Source organism: Gobio gobio, assembly GCF_949357685.1.
Source record: "Gobio gobio genome assembly, chromosome: 23".
Classification (NCBI taxonomy): Eukaryota; Metazoa; Chordata; class Actinopteri; order Cypriniformes; family Gobionidae; genus Gobio; species Gobio gobio.
The window spans coordinates 39,108,336-39,119,323 of record NC_137119.1 but is presented as its reverse complement, the minus strand read 5'-3'; the positions used below and the strand labels follow the sequence as shown (position 1 = coordinate 39,119,323).

General features: G+C 41.6%; 1 long non-coding RNA gene across 1 annotated transcript; it reads right to left on the bottom strand.

Annotated features, from left to right (window-relative positions):
• Positions 1–1,815: 1,815 nt before the first annotated feature.
• On the bottom strand, positions 1,816–4,826 carry LOC307119868. The gene is made up of 7 exons (XR_013815695.1): positions 4,507–4,826; positions 4,263–4,431; positions 4,096–4,140; positions 3,653–3,986; positions 3,408–3,580; positions 3,261–3,305; positions 1,816–3,153 (listed from the first exon to the last, which is right to left on the bottom strand). It is a non-coding gene; the product is annotated as an uncharacterized lncRNA (long non-coding RNA).
• Positions 4,827–10,988: the final 6,162 nt, after the last annotated feature.

Genomic DNA, 10,988 nt, shown 5'->3' with positions numbered 1-10,988 from the left:
TTTACAAATAAGGTCTCATTTTATTAATGCATTAACTATCATGAACAAACAGAGAGCAATAACCTTTGTGTCTTTTAGTAATAAAATGTTTGTGTTTTGTAACAGTCCATTCACAGTTCATACCTAATGTTAAAAGACACAACTTTGGGTCTGAATATGTTGAGATTAACATGAACTAAAATTAATAAATCCTGTTGAAGTATTGTTCATTCATTGTTGGTTAACTAATACTAACAAAAATTAAACCTTATTGTAAAGTGTTAAAAAAAAAATTTGGCCATAGGAGTGTAAAATTAATTTGAAAAGGTAAGGAATCTCACACTGGTTCAAATAGGCTACTGTAGTGTATAGGTTTGATTTATGTTGAAGTGTTTGGGACATGGCTTTTAATGGTGAGCCTTTTGTTTTTGTAATCAGGCTCTCAGAGTTTATTAAAATTTGTATTTAGATTTATCGGCCAATATATCGGTTATCGGCTTTAAAATATTAAGAATTATCGGTTATCGGTATCGGCCAAAATGTTCATATCGGTGCATCCCTAGTGTTTACAGTTTCAATCCAAAAGTGTTTAACCCTCTGGTCCTCTTCGAAGCATTTTAATGCTTCGTCTCTTTCGACCACGAAGAAGCCAAGTGTGACCCTTAAAGGGGCACTTCAGCGCTTGGGAGGATGAATGTGTATTTAAACTGGGTCATTTATGTAGTAGAAATGTTAAATTACTTTTGAATTTGGTGCCTTCTAGACCGAGAAAAGACAGAAAATGTATTTTGAAGCTTCGTAAACATACTTCATTCCTTCTATCCACCCGACTGCTGCATTCCGTCCGTCAGATTTCCTTTTGCAGCGTTGAGCATAACCAATCACACGCGTTTCTGTCGAGCGTCATGGCCAATCAGAGGCGTTCAGATTAGTCATCGCTGAGTTTTGTTCAGTGCGCGCACTCTGACTGAATTCTTACTGAAACTCATGAATTCTCCTGTCATCATAAACAACAAAGTGCAGATGTAAGAGAATTATTTCGCAGTGTCGTCAGCTTCCGTGATTTTAACAGGAGTGTTTGTGAGAGAGCGCTTAAACTTGCGCCAGACCCAAATTATGGACAGCTTCATGATCGGTCACATTCTCTGCTCCCATTCTGTATAGTTTATTCCGGTTAATATAATCTGTTCATCATGCTAAGATCACAAAGTCTTCATTTTCTAATGCATTAAAATAATTTGTTTGTAGTTTTATCTGTGTAGTCAGAATATGACGTGCAGTTTCCCCAAACACAAAAACATTTTATGTATCTTTTAATCGACAAATCATTATTAGCCTACAATATCAAGAGCATATCAATAACTGAAAATGACTCTGTAAAGAGTTCCTGTTCATTTTATAATTTGAGTAACATTAAACAGTGTGTAAATAAACATTTAAGCTATTACATATTTCAGATACAGCTTCTGTTCCACCTTTGCAGTGTAAAGATGGCTTTTGTTAATGATAATTGTATTGGTAACGTCTAGTATTCTGATTGATTGAAGTAATTGGTTATTTAGTCGCCCAGACATTGTAGAGGGTTGAGACTATAGATGATCATGTTAATGCATATATAAATGCAGTCCATGTTCATAAACAATTTTTGTAAATGTTTTTCAGTAAACTGACCCTTTTTTGTTTATTTTTTAGGTTTTCATCAAATTTATTAAAAATAAATCCTTGACTCTTGATAAATCAACAGAAGGGGTAAGTTAACAAGACTTTATTCTTCATGAAATGATTTGTAGTAAAGTGTTGAGAGATAAACGTATTACACAACCAGAGCCTAGAAGCACCGTTGTAAAGTTTATTTCTTTCATCTTTAATTTCCCTCTCTTTAGTTGGGAAAATCATAGAATTATATAGAATATGGCGTTGCATGAGAAACAAAGACATCTTAGTCAGGTGGATTCTCCCAAATTGTGCCTTTGAATGAGTTCTTTAAACAACGCAAAGGTCAGTTTGGCTATTTGAACACACATCACTGACTTGTTTAAGATGATGATATTTTACTAAACACTGGAAATGTATTTGTTGCAGCAAGTGAAGAGGGTTTATTCAGGTCCAGAGAGCGTGCTATACATCTGTCAAGACTACACTTGAGATTTGTGCTGTTTGATATCAACAGAGCAATTCTGCCTAAGAAAAAAAAAGTAAGAAATGTTTTTTGTTTAATTCATGCCTTTTAAATCAAATGACCCCTTTTCGATGTAAAACAGAACCTTATTTTCATTCTCATTTCATTCTCATTATTTGACAGGATAATGATTCTAGTTCAGCAGCAGCTCCATCAGTGGCTTTTACTCTCCCGACGGTCTGCCTTCCACTCCTGCAGCCGAGCCTCAGGTTAAAGCTGGATCCTCTTCAGCTACGAGGGATGGATTGTTCCTTTATTCCAGTGATCCACAAATTCAAAACGTGCATACATCAAGAAGTGACTCCACCCACCATCTACTGCTGTACAGTTGTAGCAAGTTCTCACTACAACCAATCAGGGCAGCCTTGTCCTGAAATAACCTTGTTGCTCATTCATTTATTTTGCCGAAACAGGAAAAGTTATTCAGCTAAACCACAGAATTAGGTTTTATTGCCTTTGAAAATGCTAGAGAAAGAGCTTTACATCTCTTTATGGGAACACAGTTATTAAAGCGTTTAGGTAACACTATCCTGTGCAAGTAACCGACTGCCACCAATACAGCCACCTCTCTGGATATATCTCCAGTGATTACTAAAAAAAAACATCAAACAATAAGCCATCAGTGTTTAGAAAGCCAACTTGCATCCTTCCTTGATTTGGGCAGTGACACCAAAGTCTATTAACTTTATAAGCATGGTGTCCGGGTTGATGAGAATGTTTGCAGTATGTGTGTGTCGTCATGATGTACATCACACTTCATGCAGTGCCTCAGTGAGTTGCCGCATAATGCCTTTCGCTAATTCTTCAGTCAGGCAACAATGGCTATCAATGTAATCCCTCAAGGCGATGGAACGATGGTCATACTCCATGATTAAGATGGATGTATCTTCCACATAAAACCAGTCGTATAACTTTATGACGTTCTCTTAAGTCCTTCCAGTTTGCACCTTCGACATCACACGTGCCTTTTCAAATGCTGGTTTGGAAATCTCTGGCTATAGATCGACAAAGTTAGATGATTCATAACTAATTTCAAACATTTAAAGATAAAAGCAATACAATATACATCTACTTCACAGCTTATGTTTCTTTTTCAACTCACCAAATTAATGGGGGACAAGCGCTGGTGAATCCATTTGATGGCCACCTAAAAATGAAGAAAAACAGTAGTTGTATACATTTGTGAATTTGATCAATATTTCTTTACATTCTTTTAAACATGTTTGCACTGATGGTTTAAGCAACATACTTGTTTGTCATCCCATCTTCTAATTCCGAAATAGACACGACCATAGCTTCCTCTTCCAAGCTCTTCCTCCACTTCGTAAAGAGATAACCGTATCCCGTGCAAGTAACCGACTGCCTCTGATACTGCCACCTCTCTGGATACAGTGTTGAACTGAAAATCCTGTTCATCTGTTCCTGTAAACAATATATCTCCAGTGATTTGTTGAAAACATCAAACAATAAGCCATCAGTGTTCAGAAAGCCAACCTTGATTTGGGCAGTGACACCAAAGTCTATTAACTTTACAAGCATGGTGTCCGGGTTGATGAGAATGTTTGCAGTATGTGTGTCGTCATGATGTACATCACACTTCATGCAGTGATGCAGCGCATCAGCGAGTTGCCACAATGCCTTTCACTGATTCTTCAGTCAGGCAACAATTCTTTCTGATGTAATCCGTCAAGGTGATGGAACGATGGTCATACTCCATGATTAAGATGGATGTATCTTCCGAATAAAACCAGTCATATAACTTTATGACTTTCTCTTGCACCTTCGACGTCACACGTGCCTCTTTAAATATCGGTTTGGAAATCTCCGGCTAAAGATTGAGAAAAAGTTAGATGATTCATAACGAATTTCAAACATTTAAAGATGAAAACAATACAATATACATCTACTTCACAACTGATGTTTCTTTTTCAACTCACCAAATGAATGGTGGGCAAGTGCTGGTGAATATATTTGATAGCCACCTAAAAAAATGACAAATAAATAAATTTGTTTTATACATTTGTGAATCGGAACAATATTTCTTAACATTCTTTTAAACATGTTTTGATAAACCGTCAGTGTTAACAGTGTTGAAGCAACATACTTGTCATCCCATCTTCTAATTCCGGAATAGATACGACCATAGCTTCCTCTTCCAAGTTCTTCCTCCACTTCGTAAAGAGATAACCGTATCCCGTGCAAGTAACCGACTGCCTCTGATACCGCCACCTCTCTGGATACAGTGTTGAACTGAAAATCCTGTTCATCTGTTCCTGTAAACAATATATCTCCAGTGATTACTGAAAACATCAAACAATAAATCATCAGTCTTCAGAAAGCCAACTCACATCCTTCCTTGATTTGGGCAGTGACACCAAAGTTTATTAACTTTCTATTCCTGGTGTCCGGGTTGATGAGAATGTTTGCAGTATGTGTGTCGTCATGATGTACATCACACTTCATGCAGTGCCTCAATGAGTTGCCACATAATGTCTTTCACTGATTCTTCAGTCAGGCAACAATTGTTTCTGATGTAATCCTTCAAGGTGATGGAACGATGGTCATACTCCATGAAGTGAAGTAAACATTAGAGATGCTTTGCCACAAGATGCAAATGTAGGAACTACACTAACTATGGTGATGCGGATCATCTTCCGAGATGGTATTCTTTGAAGCATCCACGTTGTTGGGACCCTTCCGCATCATCAGCAGGGATCTCGGGGTCTCAGGTGTTTCGCCCCTTAACCTGAACACCTCGCCTGAGTGGGGCAGCAAAGACTGACTAGCCTTCACCTGCAGAAGGGTTCCAGCAGAAGGGTTCCAACTGTGGGCTCTCTTCAGCCACAGCCATCTTGAACGGGACTCGGCTGCTGCAGCTATGCCCCTGGTGGCTATCTTCAGCTGTTTAGGCTCCAGGCCCACCCTCTGGAGGAAGTAGCGCACAGATTTGGCTGGGAACCCGCGGCAGCCGACTTCAATGGGATAGCTGGTTGCGTGCCACCCCTTTAGAACTGCTTCGTCGACCAGGTCTTGGTACTTGGCTTTTTTCAGTTGGTGGGACGTGGCTAGCCTCTCTTCCCAGGGCACCGTGAGCTCAGCAATTATGATGGTTTTCATGCTCTTAGATAACAGGACCATATCTGGACGGAGAGTGGTCACTGCCACCTCCTGTGGGAAGACAAGCTTCCTCTTCAGGTCCACTCTCAACTCCCAGTCAGAAGCTCGTTGCAAAATAAAGGGTGGGTTCTTAGCCACCTTGCCGGACTTATGAGCCTTGTCCCCTTCCCTCACAAAAGGTATGGCTTCGGGCGGATGGGCCTGCTTGTTGTTGACCTTGACTTGCCGCTGTTCCACCCATTTAGCAATTTCCGTGAGGACCTTGTCGTGCCTCCATCTGTACCGCCCTTCTGCCAATGCCCTTGGACAACCGGTCAGGATGTGGTTCAGTGTACAGGAGGCTGCAAGATGGATCTTCCCCTCCGCCCCAGATACTTAGGTTTCTTGAAGTTGGCAGCAGATCAGTCACCGAGCGCAGGATAAAGCTTAAATTCCCTTGGTTGATCTGCCACAGTTCCTTCCATGACAGCGGTCGCTCCTGTGCCTGGTCCCACTGTGTCCATCGACCCTGGGCTGCAAGCCCGATCGCTTTCACCTGGCGCTCCTCTTCCGCTGCCTCACGGACTCTGTGCACGACGAGACCTCTTCTGCCTCTGGCATCAGCCCTGCTCCACCTCTTCTCACTGTAGTGTCCCAGGCCCAGGCGTCCCTGGCACACCACTTCCTCGATTTCCTGGTGCTTCCAGTGGGATTCTGCTTCCATCACGGCTTGCTGGGGCTTCCACTTCCTGCCGCATTTGATGGTCTTGCTTGCATATCTTACTTTCCCATCATTAGATGTAAGGAGTGTACTGACTGCCCTTGCTTTGGTTGCTTTAAACTCCTCGACTACTGATGAGACTGGCAAGGGAAGCTTGGAGGTCTTGCTGTACTAGTTGATTGCGCTGAATGATGGGGGGCCTCCCAGCCACTTCCGCAAGAACTTACTGCAAAGTCTTTCCATTCCTTCCACCTGGGACATGGGAAATTCGTAAAGTAGGAAGGGCCATTGCAGCCTGGGTATGATGCCATACTGAAAACACCAGACTTTAAACCTCCCGAGCAGTTGGCTGTGCTCGATTGCCTTAAGCCAGGTGTTCAGCTGGGCCTTGGTATTAGTAAGATTGCCGCTGTCCTTCAAGGAGCTATCATACTGCTTTCCAAGGCATCGGATATTTTGATCCTGGATTGTTGGCATTACAGATCCTTGGATGTTGAAGATGTTTCCTGTTAGCTTCCCCTTCAAGATACTGAGGCTCCTTGACTTTTCCGGTTTAAACTGCAGGCGTGACCATGTCTTTTCCAATGCACTCAAGATCCACTGTGTTCCCTGGATAGATGGAGTCATCACGTCACATCATCCATGAAAGCGCGACAAGCGGGGTGTCTCATGCCTTCCTTTGCTTTCCGGCCTTTGCACTGCATTCCTCCTGCCTTTAGTAACAAATTCATAGCTGCTATAAACAGGGCCACAGAAATTGTGCATCCTGCCATGATGCCCTTCTCGAGCCTTTACCATTTGGTGGTAACGCTTCCCACGGTGAACCTCATCTGCAGCGTATCCATATGTGCCATTACTAGCTTAACTACGTCTGATGGAACACGGTAGTGATCCAATGCCTTTCGGATTAGCTGGTGTGGGACGCTTGGGTAGGCTTTAGCAAGGTCTAGCCAGACGACAGATAGTGTGTTGTTGTTACTCTTGGCTTCATTGATGAGCTGGCTAATCACTGCTGAATGCTCCAGGCAGCTGGAATATCCCAGTACTCCTCCTTTTTGGACTGGGATCGATGAACTCATTAGCGAGCAGGTATGTTGTTAGCCTTTTGGCGATGATGGACCAGAAGATTTTCCCCTCTACGTCTAGTAAGGAAATCTCCCGAAACTGGTCGAGTCTCGTGGAATTGAACTCTTTTGGCACAAAGCAGCCCTCAGCGAGAGTCCAGAGCCCGGTTCCAGCTTCTTCTTCCACAGTGTCCGTAGGAGCTTTGAGAGCCTCTTCAGCAGCAGTGAGCAGCATTTGTAGATTTTATAGGTGGTGCCTGATGGTCCTGGGGCTGATCCCGCCCGCGCTTTTGTTACCACTGCCCTCACTTCATCCATGGTGAAGTCTGCCATGTTAAAAGGGGTGTGTGGTGTAAGAATCGGCAGTTGGAAAGGACACTCACCCAGAGGAATACCTCTAGAAGAGTCTCCATGTGCAGCCGCCACGCTGTTTTCTATCTCCTCCTTTGCACATGACAGAGTCCTACCCTTGGGCTTTCCTAGTCGGTCCGCTGTGAATTGGAAGGGGTTATTGTAAAAGGCTTTCCTCTTTCGGCGCTTCTCCCTCTGTTTCTCCCGTATGGTCTCAGCTCTCCGAAGCGGAGTTAGCCTTTTCCGCGTCTCTGTGCTGATCTCATCCAGGGCCGCTCTTTCCTCCTCTTTGATCTGCCGCTGTCTCCTGCTAGGTCCTGCTGGTGGCCTGGGAGTCTTGACTTCTTTCGCACCAAAGGTGTCGTGGCACGCCTGGTACACAACTTCAACTATAATCTTGATCTTCTTGACTGCATCTCCTTTCAGAGTGTTTTCCAGGATGGATCTAGTTGGGCCCATTAAGATGGATGTATCTTCTGAATAAAACCAGTCATATAACTATGACTTTCTCGGAAATCTTCTCGGTTTGCACCTTCAACATCAAACGTGCCTCTTTAAATATTGGTTTGGAAATCTCTGGCTAAAGATTGAGAAAAAGTTAGATGATTCATAACTAATTTCAAACATTTAAAGATGAAAACAATACAATATGCATTTACTTCACAGCTTATGTTTCTCTTCTCAACTCACCAAATGAATGGGGGGCAAGTGCTGGTGAATATATTTGATAGCCACCCAAAAAAATGAAAAAATAAATACATTTGTTTTATACATTTGTGAATCTGAACAACATTTCTAAACATTCTTTTAAACATGTTTTGATAAACCATCAGTGTTGAAGCAACATACTTGTCATCCAGTCTTCTAATTCCGGAATAGATACGACCATAGCTTCCTCTGATACCGCCACCTCTCTGGATACATTGTTGAACTGAAAATCCTGTTCATCTGTTCCTGTAAACAATATATCTCCAGTGATTACTGAAAACATCAAACAATAAGCCATCAGTCTTCAGAAAGCCAACTCACGTCCTTCCTTGATTTGGGCAGATCTACCAAAGTTTATTAACTTTATTAGCATGGTGTCCGGGTTGATGAGAATGTTTGCCATATGTGTGTCGTTATGATGATCATCACTTCATGCAGTGATGCAGCGCATCAGCGAGTTGCCACATAATGTCTTTCACTAATTCTTCAGTCAGGCAACAATTCTTTGTGATGTAATCCGTCAAGGTGATGGAACGATGGTCATACTCCATGATTAAGATGGATGTATCTTCCGAATAAAACCAGTCATAACTTTGACTTTCTCGGAAATCTTCTCGGTTTGCACCTTCAACATCAAACGTGCCTCTTAAATATCGGTTTGGAAATCTCTTGCTAAAGATTGGGAAAAAGTTAGATGATTCCGTAAGATACTTTATTGTCATTGTACAAGTACAACGAAATTTAGATTGGCAGCTCTCATAACAGAAATAAATAGACATTTACTGATTGACTATAGACATACACATTCAAATACATAAAACATATTGCGCCATGTATAAAAAGTGATAAAGTGCATGTATTGAATGTCCATCCACATTTAAGAACACAAACAGTCCTCAATCCTTGTTGATTAGTAATGTTACTGGAGGGAATAAAGGGGCTGTGGAAGAGTGGAAGGTCCGATGGCAGCTACAACTTTAGCAAAAAAACTGTACTTTAACCTATTTGTCCTGGACTTAATAGCCCTATATCTCCTCCCAGACGGTAAAGGGACAAACATTCTGTATCCTGGATGGGTGGGATCCATGATGATGCTGCTAGCCTTTGTGTATAACCGATCAGCATAGACCGTATCCAAACTTGGGAGCTCAGTACCTATGATGCGCTGTGCTGTTTTAACAACACGGTAAAATTCTTTGTGATTTTCACCAGTACAGCTAGCATACCACACAGTAATCCCATAAGAAAGAATACTCTGTATGGTACAGTGATAAAAATTTATTAAAAGCTGTGTGGTAAAAGCTTCATTTTTCGAAGAAAGAATAGCCTTTGTTGTGCTTTTTTAACCAGATAAGAAGTATTGATGGACCAAGAAAGATCTTTCGTAATGTAGACTCCAAGAAATTTGATGTCATTTACCCTCTCCACTTCCTCTCCATTAACGAACAACGGTGAAAGGGTGGTCTTCCTAGACCTCCTGAAGTCTATGATGATCTCTTTGTTTTTTTTGGTGTTCAGGACCAAATTATGGTCAGTACACCAATGAGTCAGATGTTTAACCTCTTCTCTGTAGGCTGTTTCTTCATTTTCTGAGATGAGGCCAACAATAGTCGTATCATCAGCAAACTTTATTATGGAGTTGGACGGATGGATTGGAGTACAATCGTGGGTAAAGAGGGTGAATAATGCTGGACTGAGCACACACCCCTGTGGCACGCCCATGTTCAGGATGATTGTTGAAGAGGTGCACTCACCTATTTTGACATTCTGGGGCCTATTAGTAAGGAAATCCATAATCCATGAACAGAGTTGTATCTATTCCCAACTCGCATAATTTACATATCAGTTTGTGAGGGATGACAGTAATTAAAGCAGAACTAAAAATCAATAAACAGCATCCTAACATAACTGTTTGGCTGTTCTAGATGTGTCAGAGCTGTATGAAGTGCAATTGAGATGGCATCATCTGTAGATCTGTTTGCCTGATAAGCAAATTTATGGCTATCCAGATCCTTAGGCATACTAGCTTTAATGTGCGACAGTATAAGTCTCTCAAAGCACTTCATAATGACAGGAGTCAGGGCAATTGGGTGAAAGTCATTAAAATATTCAACTGCAGCTCCTTTAGGTACAGGAATAATAGTGGTAGACTTCAGGCAGGTAGGGACAATAGCCAGTTGTAGTGAGCGATTGAAGATACTTGTAAACACTCCCGCTAACTGATCTGCACATGTTCTCAGTGTGCGGCCTGAGACTCTGTCAGGTCCTGACGCCTTGTTGATGTTGATTTTCCTCAGAGTGGCTCTCACTTGATGATGCTTTAGGACAATTGCCTGCCCATTCTGTTTTGCTCCAGGATGGACGCTACTGTTATTTTGATCATTAAAGCGAGCAAAGAAATGATTCAGGGAATCAGGGAGACATGGATCATCACTGCAACTTTCTCTTCTCAACTCACCAAATGAATGGGCGCAAGTGCCCGTTAATAAATTTGATGGCCACCTAAAAAAAACAAAACATTTCATTTGTTTTTTACATGTTTTAAACTTTTAAACATGTTTTGATCAACACTGTAAACACTGATGGTTTAAGCAACATACTTGTTTGTCATCCTGTCTTCTAATTCCGGAATAGACACGACCATAACGTCCACGTCAAAGCTCTTTTTTCACTATATAAAGAGATTCAAATGATCCTGAAAAACACACAACATAGACACGGCATCTCAATAAAAACCCGTCTCCGGCGTGTTGACTCAGATTGTTCGAATATTACAATTAAATAATACTTAAATCGATATGTCATCCTCAATAAACCCATCTCCAGCGTGTTGCCTCCGATCATTCGAATATTGCACTTTAATAATTATTTAATCAACATCATCCTCAAT